Raw genomic sequence first — 18,693 nt, 5'->3', positions numbered from 1 at the left:
ATGGTATTAAATTATAAAATAGACTGGTATCTACATATGTTTTAAGGATTCATGACACACCTAACTTTTTTCTTAATTTTTTCGGTATTTATATGCTATGCAGTTCATCTGAGAGTTTTTTCGTATTGTCACAAATCTCCAAAAAAATTTCCAATATATTTATTCAAACAAAAAAACATAAGTGGATCTGCGCAGTTCAAACCCGCTTTCTTCAAGGGTTAACTGTATATACACAATGAGTACTCACGAAAGAAATCTGATTCGAATAAGTTTGGATCATGCCATTAATCTAGTGCATTTCTGAAAAATTAAACAGAAGCCTCAAAAAAAAAAAAAAAAAGTAATGTCCAGACCACTTTCACATCCTATTTTAAATTAGCTGCCATTATGCACTCACCCAAAGACCTTGTTATCACTTGAATCATATTTCATCTCTTGCTCATGTAAGCCATCATGCTTTGGTGAGATAAGGACATTAGGTTAAAAAAAACTTCATCAATTTCCTTATTTATATTCTCAAGGAATGTACAGGATAATTTGATTATACTATGGGATTGAGTCTACATCATTACTAGCTTCCTATCAATAGTTTTCTCCAAAAGCTAATCTTAATTGTCAGATCTTCAGAAGCATTTAATCTTATATATGATGCTTCTAACTGCATCAATCCCTGAGATGTTTTCCTCTGGATCTTTATCTCTTCTCATCTCCTGATGTGAAACCTGTTTTGCTAAACAACCTTTCTTCTCCCTTTCTGTTCAAGTGATTATTACCACCTTAGATTATTTGCTCTCCATGAATAGTTTTGAATGCTACCAATTTCATCTTCCTTTCTAATATCTTCATTTTTAACGTGATTTTACCATTGATGCCATCTCTATGCACCTTGCTGCTTTTTCTTAGACCCTTTGTGTGTATGGATGTGATCACTAGTATTCGATGAAATGTTTTATTTCTAATCTATCTCTCAGATCCATAAGTTAAAATTCGTTTGAATGCTGTGCTGTATATGAGGGTGGTGTGAAAAGTTCTCAGCCTCGACCATAGATGGTAACTCTATCGACAAGATTTTTTTTTTTTTTTTTTTTTTAAGTTGGTACATCTGTTACAAGCATCCATTTGTTTTATACAGCTGTCTGAAGTAAAAACATTTTTACTTCAGACAGCTCCTTTAACCAGACTAGACGAAAAAATTCGCGAGAAAAGACCCGGTTTGCAGAAGAAAAAATCATCTTTCATCAGGACAATTCATCTGCCCACAAAGGTGTTTTGGCAATGGGAAAATTAAGGGATCTGCACTATGAATTGTTGGAACATCTGCCTTATTCCCCAGATTTGGTTCCTTCTGACTTCTATCTCTTCAAAAACTAAACCTTCTTCACTGGTCAGCATTTTTCTTCTAATCAAGAGGTGATTGCAGCTGTAGATGGGCATTTTGCAGATCTTACTGAGAACCACTACTGGGACGGGATAATGTTGCTGGAGCATTGCTGGAATAAATGTATGAGTCTTAAGGGAGATTATGTTGAAAAATAAAAATAATTTTGAAATTATAAATTCGTTTTTTCATTGTTAGGCCAAGAACTTTTCAGACCACCCATCGTACTACTAGTTTACTGTTTATTCTATACAAATTTATTCAGCTGGCTCCCGCATCCAAACTTTGCCTATTGTATTATCTATTTCCAGATTTTATGAAGACTCCATTGCTTGATATTAACAGTACTCTGGTTGGAAAGAACTGGATTCAAATTCTTTACAGTATAGCTTTATTAGGGCTTTTCAGGTGAAAGTGAGTTAGATAATTTCATACAGGATAGCAGGATTTTTCATAACACAAAGCAAGCCTCCTGACCAGAAGAATGTGTGCAATTTTACTCATATCAGACAATGAAGGTAGGCTTAACTGTCCCATCATAATCAAACTTATATTAAGTTTTTAATAGTCAGATTTCTAAGAAATTACTTGGCTATGACAGACCACCTCTGAGCCTAAAACAAAAGTAAGATGGATATGATATTTGATTTGCCATTGTTACTGAAAATTGCACCTAAGGAGCCGAAAATACTTTTCTGTAGGGTCTCCGTTGTTAAAGTATATTTAATCTTGTTGACTGTGCTTTTTGTTATACTACGTACTTCCACTACCATGCTCTGCCTTTGCTTTCTCTTTAAATTATTGTTAATAGTCAGCTGCCTTGGCTATGGACCTGCTGCCATATATCTATTTCTATTACATCCCACTTCTCGTGCTCTGTAGTTTAACAAATTTATTTGTTTAATGACTGTGCGAGTTAGACTATATGTTGAGTGTGAGATAATAAGATATTAAACCAAAGACAAACAGATATCGTCCTTATTCCATGCTTATATTATTCTTAAACTAGTCATAGCTTAAATATAAATCATAAACTTCTATCTTATGCAGGTTCGAATTTTTTAGGATAGTGCATTGATAGGTTCAGTCCGATGTGTTATTTACAAATCATTTATGTCTAAAGGAATATTTACAGAATGATACAGTATATACACAAAATAGTTAGTTATCTTGCTAATCTCAATTCTTCCCACTCTAAGCTTTAGTTCTAGGCTAACTCACAATTTGTCATAACATTACTTGAATATATGACATACCTTGGTTATGCCTAATTCACCATTAATATACAATATCTCGCAAACATACACTTGATATACATTGTTCAGCATTACAACTACTTACAGTTCTTAATCAGCAGACAGTCTTTCACATTAACCTTTTGTTTACATGTAAGTCTTCTTGTCTTTCTTTCTACTTGCTGACTGGTTCCTGTTTTCCTGCTAAATTTCTTGTCAGAATTGTTGACTATGCCTTTTCTTATAGGATCCTTAACATGGCATACAGCTCCTTCCTTTTGAGACAATAGACATATAAAATCCTAAGACAAATAACACTTCTCTTTCAACTTCTGACAGTGAACGGTGATGGCAACTCAGGTAAGAGAACAGCAAAAAAATCCTAAGATGAGATTCTTTCTGATGAACTTCCATATATAGGCCCAGACCTCCATTGTGCTCATTTCTCAACAGTGGTCACCTATTAACCTTTGGACGTGCTGACATCATTCTTCATGCTTCTTTGGAACTCTTCATCCGTTGCAACTATGGTCATGTATTGACATTTGGGCATGATGATGTTATCTTTTGTGCATCTTTGGAAATTTCATCTATGGCAATTCTTGGAATTGCCATAGATGAAAATGTCATTAATCTTAGACTTACTGATTTAACATTACTTAATAGCCTTATGATGACTTCACGTACCACGTTATTTTAAAAAAGGTTCAATACAATATTTTTACAGAAAAGATTATTTCAGTCAAAAAATGTAACATCATTCTAAGCACATTCTCCTAAACAACGACAAAAAAAAACAAAAAAAAAAAAAACTTAAAAACGAACATAAATTATGATGTCATATCATGAGAGATTTTATTTTACACTAGTGATCATTTTTCTCTCATGTTTCTGTCCTATATCATAGGACTTTTTATTGTTTTTCATATTAAATTTGTTACAGCAGCTACTCAGTTTGCTTAAAGATTCCTGAAGAGTTGTATTTGATTCATTTTGGGAAGTATGGTCAACTCTCTGAAACAAATGAGGACCAAACGTATACAGTTTGTTTTATAGTATATATGATGCTGTAATTTCATTTATCACAATGTGAGACTTTGGATAGGACTGTTTGTAATTTGTTATAGTGCATTCATCCACTGTAATATTGCTGTCACAAGAGTTGACTGTATAACATTGGTAGAATGCTAATTTAAATGCACTACCTTAATTACTAAATCACTTAAGGAATTGACAACGTAGATAAGAATATAAATTAAATTACACTTTAATAAATATTTCCGATATTTTGGCAATGTCACATTGCCATCTTCAAAAGGAACTTGCAAAAAAAGGCACGTAGGCACTACAACACAGTTTACAGAAAACCCACCCATGCAGGCAGGTACATTCACCAACAATTCCCCCCTCCCTCACAACAATATGGAGTGGTGAAAACACTATACAACAGGGCTAAACTATTCTGTTCTATATAAACTGAGAGTGAAGTGATGAAGCTATTGTTCTCCTAAAAGTCCTTATGGTGCCCCCCTAGCGGGCTAAGTAGGTGTTCTTGGCCGTTGGGCTGAAGGTCTGATGATGTAAGCCTCCCAAATTTGGGGCAGTCTCATACAACCAAATTTGTTGAAGTTTAGAATCTTAGGGCTGAGACTGATTTCATGAATATTTTTTCGAATTTGTATTTGCTACGGTGTATTACTGTCGCTTTCTTCCACCTTACTCTGTGGCGTGTATCCAGAGCATGGTCTGCAAGACCAGAGTGGCTGTACTTGTGAAAACGGATGTAGTCCTTGTGTTCCGAAATTCTGATATTCGCTGTCCTGCCTGTTTGGCCAAAGTAGGACAGCTTACAGCAAGGGACCTGGTATACACCAGGTAGGTCTAGGGGAAGTGGTTGGTCTTTAGTCGAGTGGATAAGGGATGCTGATTTTCTGTATGGTCTGTAACAGGAGGTCGGCATGTTTTTTTAAGATTTTGGTAATTTTTTTTTCAGATGTGCTTCGGATGTAGGGAATGGTGATGGATTTAGAGTAATCCTTGTTGTGGAGGGGAGGAGGGGGGGATTGTGGTTTGTTGGTTTCAATATTTTTTGGGGAGGGTAGCTATTGGCTGAGAAAGTGTTGAGGATGTGATTTAGTTCAGTGTTTAGGGCCTTGTCATTAGAACAGAATAGTTTAGCCCTGTTGTATAGTGTTTTCACCACTCCATATTGTTGTGAGGGAGGGGAGGATTGTTGGTGAATGTACCTGCCTGTATGGGTGGGTTTTCTGTAAACTGAGAAAACCAAGGTTCCATCAGGCTGGCAGGTGACTAGTGTGTCTAGGAAAGGGAGGCTGTTGTTTTCCTCTTTTTCCAGGGTGAACTTGATTCTGGAGTGTTGGTTGTTTAAGTGTGTAAGGAAGGAGAGGAGTGTTTCAGAGCCATGTGGCCAAATAGCGGACACATCATCAACGTAGCGGAGCCATATGGTTGGTTTTTGTGGGGCTGAGTTTAAGGCTTTTTCTTCAAAGGTCTCCATAAAGAAATTGGCCAAGGGTGGGGAGATTGGTGAACCCATGGCTTTCCCCTCTATTTGTTTGTAGAATTTTCCTTGCCAAATGAAATAGCCTGAGTTCATTGTGAACTGAAATAGGGCTGAGATATGGGGAGAAAATTTAGCTTGGATTAGCTCTAAAGTTTCCTTGAGTGGGACATTTGTGAATAAGGAGGAGACGTCAAAGCTGACCATTATGTCAGTATGCTGGAGTGTAAGGTTTTCTGTGCTGGCTTTGAAGTGGCCAAATGTTTAGCTAATTTGTATGTGGGAGAATCAATGTCATCTACTATGGGATGTAATGGCACATTTTTTTATGTATTTTTGGGAGTGCATAAATATTGGGGGGGGTCTACAGTTAAAAACTTTGTTTGTTGGTAACTTCTACTACAGGCCAAGAAGTGGCTTTCTTAAGGAGCTTGCAATTGGATTCGATTGGGAGGTAAGTAACCCGATCTAATAGAACAGCATTAAGCTTACCTGTGTAGTCCTTTTGGTTAAGTACTGCAGTTGTATTTCCCTTATCCGCTTTGGTGATAACTATTTCTTTATTATTCCTCATTTCCTGCAGAGCTTTATATTCCTTGTTGGATATGTTGGTTTTTGGTGGTCTAGCTTTGGAAAGTACACAAGCTACATCCAGTCTTACACTGTTGGTGATTTGATTCAGAAGGTTGGCGATTCCACGTTCAATCTGGATCATAATATCCTCACTAGGTATTTTTCTAGGAGCATTGCCAAAGTTGTGGCCAGGTGAAAGCGTGTTGAGTGCTCCAGGCTTCAAGTTGACTGAAGAAAGGTTGATTACGGTGTTGGTAGGAATTTTTGGATTGACGGTAGAGTTCTTTTTTAATTTTTCGAATTTTTTGATCTGTCGACCTCATATTTTTTCAAATTCTTTGTCTGCTGTGGTACATTAGACATCATTTAAAATTGACCAAAGCTCGTGATTTAAAGTGCACGACAGCTCTTCTTCATAAGCACGAATAGCTTTGTTAATGTCCACTATGAGAAACCGCGTGGCGGCGATTTGTTCCCGAAGCAAAGCGTAGCTGGCGTGGTTATAGATACGGAGAGCTTTTTGTGAAACAAAACGATGTGTGAATTTTACACAATTTGGGATTACCTGATAAGCCTGTCTACAAGAATTAAATGCACTAAATTGTCCAATAAGTTAGATGCCAAGAAATTATATTCTTGGTTTCATCCTTTATCCAGTTGTAAGAAACATTGTGTGTGAAGTAACTTTACAACTGGGCTACTTGTATATACTTATGCTGGGCTACTTATGGGATAAGGCAACATCAATTGCCTTATCCCATAATGCAAGGCACATATCTTTACACATATAATGCTACATTATGGGAAGGGCCATTACCCAGACTTTTTGACCTTTATTGATGCAGAGATACCTCTCCAAAAACTGAGTGATCTACAAGATCATTGTAAATCTCAATTATTGACCCTAAAGGATCACTACTAAACTCGTTACTCGAGATCTGAATTGTTCCAGGACAGGAAACTCAGCAGTGGTTCCATTCAGCAACAGGCAAAAACCTGCCACTGAGCAGAACTGCTCCACCACCTTCCCAGGAAGCAAGTAAACCCAAATGTTACCAGTGTGAGCCAGATCCAGAAAATATACCAAGGTTGAAGTGATTCAGAAGTCATATTGCCCATATACAAGTAGTCAAAAGGTGTCATGCCTCTTTACTAAAATAAACTGGATTAGAGCTAGTTGTTGAAAGTTCTGGCTCCCACTGAGTGAGACCTCAAATGTCAAAACTGGTCTGGGTAGTGGCCCTTCCCATAATGCGTAGACATTATGAGGCAATTAATGTGGAGTCATTAGTTGTTATATACAAGTAGCAGGATCGTGAAGTTGCTTCACATGCAAACTTAGTTTGCTTACACTTGGATAAAGAATGAAAACAAGATTATAATTTCTTGGTATAACTAAGTGAAAAAAAAACTTTCAATAAATAGCCCAGTGTATAACACATCTGAATGAGGTAGATGTGTTACACTGCTGAACTTTCTCACTTGCACCACACCTTCCTAACCAATGGTTATAATCCCCATAAGATAGATAAAATACTTAATGCTACCCAGATATCCCCCCCACTATCTACCACAGAAGACTGTAACAAAACTATCACCAACTCATAAATTAAAGGCACACCTGAAAAGATATCCAGGATACTTAACAAACACCAACTGTGCACTGTATTTAAACCTTATGTGAAATTGGCAACTCTCATCTGTTCACCTAAGGACAAATTCACTCCTTTATCACATCCAGGAGTGTATGAAGTGCCCTGTTTTTGTCAACGAGCCTACTACGGACAGACAGGAAGAACTGTGGACATCTGCCTCAGTGAACACAAAAAATATATCTGACACTTTTGTTATGGCAAGTCAGGTCTGGCAGACCATGCTTTGGATATCCCAGCACACAGGATCAATTGGGAAAAAAACGAGTACTGCACAGAAGCTTCTACAAGTCGGAGAGGTTGTTCCTGGAATCAACTGAAGCCTTAAAACATACTCCATACCTTAACAAGTATGGCTGTATAAATCTACCAAAGATTTGGGAGACAAAGACCAAATTAATATTTATTTTTAATTTTTTCAAACTTTGGACTACTATTTTTCAAAACTTTCAAAGACTACTATTTGGACTACTATTTTTTTTTTAACTTAGATGGCATCGTATTAGGACTTTAGTCTTGTGTTGCATGCCGCAATTACTTATACTAGCCCCATTATTACAACGAATTGTGGTTGTCTTGCATTTGCAACAAACTTTGTTTGTGTGCTCTGAAGATGCTGGATATAATACCAGCGAAATATTAGCTTTTAAGTTAATAAATAGTTTTCTTATCAATTTGTGTTCGCATCAATACTGTTTAAATCCAATTCAACAAATTGAATTCTTATTGGCTTAAACCAAAATATATAATGATAGTACAACATGACAGATTTTCATGCTAAGGTGGGGTGTTGCTCAGTTAAGTTCGCCCCCATTGTTTTCACCAGGAAACTAGGGCGAACAGCAAAAAGTCAGCTACTGGAACAAATCCTGAAACACACCCCAACTCAACATCACCTGAGTTCAATATCAGTACTATCAACATAAGAATTCTGAATTTCAAAGAAATGGAGCTAGCTAAAGAATTGGATAAGTACCAGACCGACATAATAGGAGTGACTGAAACAAAAAAGACAATCTGGTGAGATTTTTCTGAGCAATAAATACAAAATGTTATATTCAGGGAAAAGAAGCTATAATACTGAACACAAAATATGAGGCTAATCTTCTTGATTGACAAGCAGTATCAAGTAGAGTGATGTGGGCAAATATCAGAATGGGGAACTGGACAATGAGACTTACCTGTGCCAATGTCCCCCCACAGAAGGTTCTAAGGTAGAAGTGGTGGGATTTTTTGAGGCTTTAGAGAAGGCAATTGACAAATGAAAAAGGAAAAGTTGGTTCTTGTTGGGGATCTAAATAGCAGAGTAGGAAATGATTGTCAGACATACAAAAAGCCAGTATGCGAAACTCTAAGATCGAAGACTATAAAGGCTGAAAAACAATAAGGGATTTTTATCCCCTTAATTTATCAACTTCGCCAGAAAAAAATAGCTGTTTGGCTTTTCTTCTTAATTATAATATGTTATAATACATATAGTGGCACACACATATAGTGGCATTCGTATAGAGAAGGTATGTAAGTTCTTTTCACTTAAAACCTTGACATCATCTAGGTCTAGCTACTCACTGATGAGACCTCAAAAAAAGGTTGAAACAGGTCTGGGTAGTGACCTCTCCTCATAATGCAAAGCAGTATTACATCTCCTAGGAGCTGTGTGTTTTTACATTATGAGAAAATATCAAGAATACTGAGGGAGCTCACTCCACCTTTGCATTGAGTTGGCTTGGTGTGGTACTACCAAGTGGTCATTTACGCTTGGATTCGCCGATAGTTCATCGGCATGAAACGCTTAGATCGTAGTTTTCGATCTTAGAGTTTCGCATACTGGCTGAAAAACAATAAGGGATTTTTATCCCCTTAATTTATCAACTTCGCCAGAAAAAAATAGCCATTTGGCTTTTCTTCTTAAACTTATAGTACATTAGTGTTATGGTGAGTTGAGAGATTTTGATTTTTGTGAATTCTATTATATTATATATTTTACATTATTCAGAAATCTTACTCTAGGGCAGTGTTTCCCAAACTCAGTACCTGCATATGCCTTTGAAAAAAATTTCAGTAACCCTGGTATACCGCTACTCAGGTGAAGTCAATTTTGGGCTAGGTTATAATAATATTTCATTCAAACACAAATAATTGTAAAGTATGATGTAGCATTATAATAAATTCTTACTCATTACTGTCATTACACATATTTGATCTGATCTTCTCACATTTATTAGTCATTTTCATTTCCTTCTCTATTTTCTGCTGCATATTTCAATTAGCTCATTTTTAACATTAATCTATTGCTTGTCAGCACTCCAATATTGTTGTGTCTAACATTTCCTGCTTATAAGGCACTTTTGAATGAATCAATCCATCTAGACCAGGGGTCACCAAACTTCTTTGACCGTCGACCCCTTCAAGAGTTTCTTGACTTTTTATCGACCCCCTCTATTTTACTATTATGTAATTATAATAGGACAAGCAAAAAAAGATGCTTATGTGAGTTTTGATTGTTTATTTTATAGTTACAGTGTTTATTGTATGTATAATATAGTATATATTACTATTACTACTACTATCACTAGTGATATTAATAAACTACTGGTATCAATATCACTGGTATTACTACCAGTCCTGCTCAACTCTTCAACATAGAGAAGTTTAGTTCGTGAATGAATAACGTTGAATTATAATATGTATGTTGATGAATTTTAGAACATTAACGCTCACTTGTATGTCGATGTGCAAAAAAACATATGCGTGGTTCTTATTTACTTACACGTATTCAATCAAATAAGAACCACGCATATGTTGCAATCTCGCTCCTGCCGGGAGGAATCACCAACATCCGTTTATTGGTAAATACGTCACTTTTGGCCTACTTGATTGGCCTCCGTAACTATTTTCATGACCTTGCTCCATCTTACAAGTCCTATTCATGTCACTGTTCCCACGATTCACTCTTAATTGCGTTGTCATTCAGGATGGAGGTAATCCAAGTTAACCAAATTAAATATTACCTGTACAATGATGTCTTATATTTTGCTATCTATCGACCCCTGAACGAATCGAACACTAACAATGTTATATCGATTCCTGGGGGTCGATATTGACCACTTTGGCGACCACTGATCTAGACCTTCATCTTCTTCTGTGTCTTTTCTGTCATCTTGGCATCAAACACCTGTTTTGCTAACCTTTCCTCACCTATTCTATTTAAGTGGCCAATTCCACCTTAGCTCAACTCTGCTTACACTTTCTTGAATGTTCACAATGTCCAGTTGCTTTCTAATATCTTCATTTTTAATGATTCTCCATTGATACCATCTGTTCTCCTAATTTTTTTCAAACTCTGTGATCTCTACTCTTTGATATCATGAGCTTTATTTCTAACTGAACTCTGATCCATGGCTTAAAGCTGGTTTGACTAATATCTTTCTTATTCCATATAAATTTAATCAACTGACTACCTACCATACCAGCTTTGCTTATTCTGTTATCTATTTCCACATTTTAATAGTTGTATAGGCTCTCCATTCAAAATGCAATTGATGTGTTCAATGTTTCTGCCTAATTTCATAGTTTGGTCTTTTTATTGTTGACTTTCATGCCAAATTTGTCTCAACTGTTATTCAAATTTGAGGATCCTGAAGATTTGCACTAGATGTGTTAGTAGTACATCATCATGTGCAAGAAGCAGAGCTAAGTTTAACATATCCAATTCTAATATCATCTTTGATGCCACTTTCTTTCATGGTGTGAGCCATATAGATGATGATTAAGAGTGGAGATAATGTGTATATTTGTCTTAACCCTGATTTTACATCAGATCATCTTCCTGTATTTCCTTTAAATCTCACTGCTGCCTTAAAATTTAAATATAGACTATGTATTATTGTATATAAGGAGCCTGTGTAGCTCAGTGGATGTGGCGTTTACACACCACGGCGCTTGGCCGCACGAAGGAAGACTTGGTTTCGAGTCTAGTCGGCGACTAGAGGAAATTTTTCTAAGCTTTTTTTCGACCGGTTTCCAAGTTAGTCGATCTCTGGCACGGGCAAGCCGGTTTTTCCTCCCGGAAACTCGGGTTTTTCGTTCCGTAAACTCAAGAAAATCGACCGTAGAACCCACATTATTTCAGACATTAAATATATTGTGTTAGGGTTAGGGACCACGAGATGGCGGCACATTTGAGCCGTCTCTCTTCACTGCGTACCGCTTAATTAGTGATAGCCTTGGGCCATCTATCTCTGATTGGTACCAGTGGAGATTGAACTGCCCACTCAGTCTCCAAAAGTTAGATAGGGCTAAATGGCCTCGCCTACTCCCCGTATACGGGAATAAAAAGGCGTTAGATGATTTTTTTTTTTTTATTGTATATAATGTTCCATTTACCCCATTAAAATTGTAGTGTTTTTTCGAAAAACTTGATCCTTGTCATATTCTCATGATTTCTCAACTGTTTGTCTTAAAGTGAAAATCTGATCCTGATAACCTCTATTTGTCCTGAACCAGCTTTTTCAAATTTCTCTTTCACAATCTTTCTCAATCTCTATTCAAGTATACTCGAATAAATCTTACTAGGAACACTCTGCAGGGAAATTCCATTGTAATAATTCTTGCATTCAATTTCATTCCCTTTTAACAGATGGGAACTATTAGGGCTTTACTCCAGTTATCTGGAATGTGACCTTCTGACCAGGCCCTCAGAATTATGCAGTGTAGGCACTGCAAAACTTCTATACCTGCATACCTAAGCATTTCTAGTCGAATGTCTTGGTTGTTGAGGAACACACTGACATCCAGAGATAAAGAGGTTATTATTTCCCTTTATTAAGCGTTGATACTTCCACATTTGGATTACTGTGCTCAGGTCTGGTCACCTGGATTCCTTGGAGATGAGGAGGCTGTGGAGAGGGTTCAGAGAAGAGTGACCAAGTTGGTGAGTGATGTAAAAAATGCTCCCTACATTGATAGATTGAGAGTTTGTGGATTGCAGAGATTGGTTGATAGGCGAAGAAGAGGGAATATGATAGAAACATTTAAATTACTGAAAGGTTTTTATAGGATTGATGCAGGGGAAATGTTTCAGCTGTGTGATAGTGATGGAAGAACAAGAGGTCATCCCTGGAAATTAAAGAAGAGTGTGGTTAACAAAGGTGTCAGAACAAGGTTTTTTGCCTGGAGGGTGGTGAATGAGTGGAATTCATTGCCTGACTTAGTTATGAGCTCTTCGTCTGTAAATGAATTCAGTAAGAGAGATGACAGATATTGTTTTGCTAGTTTGGGTTTCCCGCGATGGGTCTACTGACTCTATGGAGATACCCATAATAATAATATTTTCTATATTTCAAGTTTTTGATTGCTTTTTCTATCTCAATTATTGACATGTACTCTTCTTTGCATTCCTCTTGAAAAATTTTTAGTATGATTCTGTCACTTCTAGTTTCATTTAAGTCTTTCAAAACTAGCAATGACATATTACTCTAGGATATCCTTATGTTCAGTTTTCATGTCACCTTTATTATCTTTGATTCCTTTTGTAGTACTTTTTTTTTTCTCCATTTCTAAGCTTTTTCAATAGCATCCTGAAAATTTTGCCACTTTCCTGATATTTATTTTCTGTGTCCTTACCAAACTCTTTCCATGATTTGTTTTACTCAGTGTTTTGCTTTTTTTCATTTTTCTCTGTATTCCCTAAGAGCACATACTGACTTACATACCAGGAACTTTCCATATGCTTTCTTCTTTTCCTTGACTTCCTTTTTAACTTCCTGAATCTGATTTCTCTATACTTAAACACTTTGGCACATGTCTCTCTGGCTGAATCAAGCTATGTTTTCTTCAGGGTTTACCATTGTATCCAAGGTTTGGTTCTCGTTTTAAAACTCATTTTTTTCTTCAGTGAAGTTTGTGTATTTGAGTCACAAATACACAATACTGAAAGCTGCTCAACTTGGATTCATTTTAAAACCTCCATACACACTATCCATTTTTATCTTGCTTAGCCATTAAGTAATGATCACTTCCAATTTAAAATTCTGTACATTCTGGTATCTTAAACCAGCACGAACTTATTGCTACCAACAATGATGTAGTCAGAGTCTTTTCTTAAGTTGTGCACATCTCTATGTTGAAACATAGTGTTAGTAGTGAATAGTCTTTCCTGAACAGAAATCCACCAAATACTTACCATTATTATTAGCTTTTCCCTTTTCTCCAAATTTTTGGAAAATATTCTTATATGCCTGGCAGAATTCATTTCCTACTCTGATATTTAGATCTCCCATAATTACCTTTTCCATTTTCTTTACCTGTTGTAATGACTCAAATTCTTTCACTTCTTCCTTAAAAGAACCTTTTGTATGACCATGGGCACAAATGTTTCATTGTTCACTTTCTCATGTTAAAGTGTGCCCACATTTGACCTACTTGGAATTGCCTTCTACTCCAGAAGTTTATCTTCATGTTTGGTGTTGAATGCTATCACTACTCTCTTTATTTAAGAGTTGAGTATCTCAAATGTAGATACCAAGTTTAATGCCACTTTCTTTCATAATATAATTCATATTGATGGTGAATAATAATGAAAATGGTTCTCTCCCCCGCTTATTACAAATTTAATTGTGCATCAAACCATTTTGCTATAACTCTTATGATTCGTCTGTTGACTTATGCTTTTTCCAAATCAGCAAAACTTAATACAGACAGGGCTATACTTATGCACAGATGCATGAAACTGTAGCTGGGTACCCTGAAAAATTAGGACTAATTTAAAAGCCCCAAACAACTAGAGTGGGGCCCAAGGGCACTCTAGCATCTCGGGCCCTGTCCACCTCAGGAAAAGTAAGTGCAGCCCTGAATACAGATCACTTGTAATGTGGGAAGATGACAAGTTTATGTATGAAAATATAACAAAGTTAGCATGGATTTGTATTTATGTTTGTATATCTGGAAAAGACATATGATAAGGTATTGAAAGCGGTGTGGTTCAAAACTTTGCAGTTATGGTGTAAAATGGGAATTATATAGAGTAATAATATAGTCGTATCCCATCTTTTTCTCCTATCCACCAACTTCACTTCCTCAATCTATCCTCATAGGGAACATTCTACAGGCCACTCACCATCTTGGTCACTTGCTTCTGAATCCTCTCTGCTGCTTCTTCATCCCCCAAGAAACCTAGGGAACCAGACTTGAGCACAGTAATCCAGACATGAATGTATCAAGACTTTATAAATAGTCAAGTAATCTTAAGGGGGGCGCTACCTTAGTTTTTAGGTCAAGTCTCATGAGAACTGTAAATAACCTTATTTGTTTCTATGTATATTTTGCTAAATATTAATGTCAAAGGCAATGCTTTGCCATCGGAACTTTGTATATAGCTATATGTAAGAGCACAAGAAAGTTGTTTACAGTTATGTGTATGAGAAAGTTGTTTGCGAGCTCGGCACATAACACCTTTAAAGTTAATATCTAAGAGTGCCACTAGGTTCGGACAAGTTTCTGCTGACCGGCAAGATAAAAAAAAAAAAAAAAAGGAGTACTCAGAGGAGAACAAAGAGCAGGTCGAACTTAAAAGAAGATGAAAGAGTCATGCCGAATTCTTCAGGGTTTACGACCCTTAGTGCATGGTCCAGAGAACAGGAAAATAAAAGGGGACTGAGACGAGCATAAGTGGCTTCCAGTTGTCGTCAGAGGAGAGGCAGTCAGAACCAGAGCAGTGCGACAGAGAAAGAGGAGAGGCAAGGCCCCAGTTACTAAGCAGGACAGCCCAGGTCCAGTGGTAGAGAGAAGAGTGTTCAGGTCCAATTGTCAACAGAGGAGAGCTGAGATCCAGTTGCTGAGAGAGCAAGGCAAAGCGCTGTTACCGAAGAGAGCCAGTCGGCGGCAGTTACAGTCATCTGCAGTCGGCAGTTAGAGACACCAGTTCCCAAAGTAGGATCCAGAGGTGAATTTGCCCATATGCATATGCCATTTGAGTACCGCAGATTGCAGTCCAAAAGCCTGCCAGTATCCTGACGTGATACCGCTGAAGCAAGACACTCCTGAAGGAAGCCTAAAACTCCAGATGAAAGAAATACCTGAAAGACTTTAGTGTAAGACTCTTGACTGAATGTACGACACAGCTTCTGTAAGTTCCATCCTTTTTGTACATTTTCTCTTATAATCTAGGAGTTATGTTATATATGGACTGTTAAGAATTAGTTTAATAGTAATAAAAAGTGTCCATAAGAGAGTCAATTGGCATGTTAAAAGTTGATATCAAATTTGTAAAAATAACTTAGCAGAGAGTTAGCTAACCTCTTTGTGAGTAAACTAGAAGTTTAATAAGTTGAATTTGTAAGCAGAGAGTAAATAAGTTTTGGAGTTAAAGAGATTATTTAGTGTTGAAGTAAAAGCATTCTAATTTTATGCTAAAGATTTTATAGATGGGTAGAGAAAGCAATCTCCCTGTCGTTTGATTCATGTATATTTCATATTAATGTAAATAATGTGTTTTAATTTTTTGTTAAAAAGTGCTGCCTGATCCTTTATTTTACAATTCACTGTTTCGGACTTGTGAGCGGGAAACAACTAGATATTAAAAGTGCAGTTTTACTACTTAAGAACCACGACTGTTTATGTAAACTTTGTTGAAGGAATTTACACTAGTAAGAGAGAGAGAGATCTACTGGACGTTTTATTGAGTCTATTGCCGAATATTGATATATTGGATGGCACAGTCTTACAAATAAATTTTCTAGTGTTCATAGGCATATGACTAGTAAATACGGAAGGTGGATAAACATAATATACAGTAGGGTAAGTGAGAAAGGTTACGAGAGAGAAAGCGCACACTGCTAATTAGAATAACAGTGTATAGAGTAAAGACACGTAATTAGTAATAAAGAATAGAAAAGAATATATTACAATAACGCAGCTGACAGAATAATTTTACTCTGGCGTAGAGTTCCATCAATGTGGTATACAGCTTGTAATCTATTTATTCCAAAATGCATAACTTCACATTTCTCAACATTAAACTGACACCTATTTTCTTCACAGCATTTTCTTCTTCTGCAGTTCACATTTAATTTTACTCATCTGACTCCTACCTGATGAACCACCTTATCTTAGGTATACAATTTAATATTGCTTCCTCTATATCAGTGTTTCTCAACTGTCAGGCCGCGAGGTGTCTTCCTGGAATTTGTCATTTTAGTTTTCTAAGCATTTTTCATGAATAAATATTTTATAGTGGAAATAATCTGAGGAGAATATTTGTGAATGCGTCGATAAGGTCAGACCCAGAACGCCTAACTAACATCTGTGTAGCAAATGTCAGTGACCAAGCCATGTATTTTTAAACATGGAAGTATTCATGAATGATCAGGAATTTTCAGACATCGAAATCTTTCAACATTCGGGAAAAGGAAAACTCCAGGCAGAGAGAGAGAGAGAGAGGAGGGAGCTGATCTTTCATAGACCGGATAAGGGTAGCAAGTGTCTACAAAAGATCAGCTCTCTCTCTGCCTGGAGTTTACAAAGTACCCTGTTCCTGTAAGCTTGCGTACTTTGGACAGACAGGCAGATCAGCATCCATCCGCCTGGAGGAACACAAGTCGTGCATCGTTAAACACAACTATGGCCATTCAGGCTTGGCTGACCATGTGATGGACACCACCCACAGAGTATCATGGAAGAAAACCACCATGCTCCACCACAGCAAATTCAAGAAAGAGAGACTTTTTTTAGAAGCAGCAGCAGCTCTCAGAAACCAACCAAATCTAAATAAATACTGTTGCATTAAGCTTCCGAAGATTTGGGAAACACTCATCACCAGAGGTCCCACCTTACATTCCAGGCCACCTACGACCACCCTTAGAGGGCGCTCCACCTAGATAGGACTTTAGTGTCACCCACGTGATTGGGCTTAGTATTGTAAGTTTTTGTGTGCATGTTATGTGTTTAATAATGTGTTTTAATTTTTTGTTAAAAAGTGCTGCCTGATCCTTTATTTTACAATTCACTGTTTCGGACTTGTGAGCGGGAAACAACTAGATTGATTACAACTACAGGGATTACAAAAACAAATTAATTGTTTTTGTAATCCCTGTAGATGTCCTAGTGACTAGGACGAAATATAGGAAGTATTAAATTCTATTTTAATTCTTTTTGAGTGTTGTAAAAAATCCATTAAACCTCCAACATAATGTCCTCACAGCACTTAAGCCTCTACACAAGAAGTTATTCCATTACTTACCAGACTCGATTTTACAAGGGTCTCAAATCATAATATTACATAAATTATAATGTAAAGTGATGTAAAATATAAATGAAAAATCAGTTGTAATGTATAATATATGAATGACTTAATATTACCTGTAAAACTATTATGTTCAAAACAAAGGAGAAGAATTATTCTTTGAAATGAGTCAGCAGACAAGTTGCCCAGATTAGTAGAGAACAAAAGAAACTCACTGAAGGAAAATGTCACAGAAAGTTGAAAAAAAACCCATCAAGAACAGACCTTGGAAAAATAGTGTGAAAGTGACGTCGGCATGCCTGAGGATAGGTGCGAAATTTGCAGAGGAAAAGACAAAGAATGGAAAGTTTGTTTAAACGACCTGGTGAGTAGGAGATGCCATTCACTCGGTCTCCAGGATTCGCCTGAGAATCCCCGGACTTCTCGAGTGTTCTGAGAAGTTCCAAAGTTGCCATGCTTCTCTGCGGCCGTCAGCACCTGTGGCTGGGAACCAATGGAAAGGTCTTGAGAGTGAAACCTCAGTTATGGATTGTTCCTGGGGAGCATTCAGTCTCCCCAGTAATTTATTTGTAAGAAAAAGCATCCAGTTGTCGACCACAGAAGAAAAGGAAAGATATTGCTCGAGCTGCTACTAAAGATGAATGAATAGCTGTGATGTTCAGGTGAGAACAAGAAGCATCCTAATCAAGACAAAGGTATGAGGTATCCTAACAGAACTTTCCTTACAAAAAACAGACTGTTTGTAAGGAAAGATCTGTGAGTAGATTGCAGCTGTAATATATTGATACCCTTTTCTAGGGATATGTGCAACTGTGTGAAGGTATGAAATAAGTGTTTGTCTTAATTATGTATAATACTGTGTTGTATAATAGAGTAATGTATAGTATTGGAATGTATGATGGTATATGATATTTAATAGTGTGATAATCAGGATTTAGGTAAGCTAGGAAGGATAGCCATAACTAAATACTTGTCTAACATGTATTTATATCATTATTAAAATAAATGACTTTTTAAACAAAACACTGATCTGAGTCTTGCCAATGCACTATCTCGAAAAAAAATTACGAACTTGTGTGCTGGTGGGATATAGC

At 36.8% G+C, this 18,693-nt stretch overlaps 1 protein-coding gene across 1 annotated transcript in view; it reads left to right on the top strand.

The window, feature by feature from the left end:
* The window catches only part of Smn (survival motor neuron), a 110,393-nt gene that overhangs the window by 49,973 nt on the left and 41,727 nt on the right, over window positions 1-18,693 (top strand). The window lies entirely within an intron of this gene.

Source organism: Typopeltis vanoorti, chromosome 16 (genome assembly GCF_054136105.1).
Source record: "Typopeltis vanoorti isolate ZY-2024b chromosome 16, IOZ_Tvanoo_1.0, whole genome shotgun sequence".
NCBI lineage: Eukaryota > Metazoa > Arthropoda > Arachnida > Uropygi > Thelyphonidae > Typopeltis > Typopeltis vanoorti.
The sequence above is the reverse complement of the archived record's forward strand: the minus strand, read 5'-3'. Positions and strand labels throughout refer to the sequence as shown.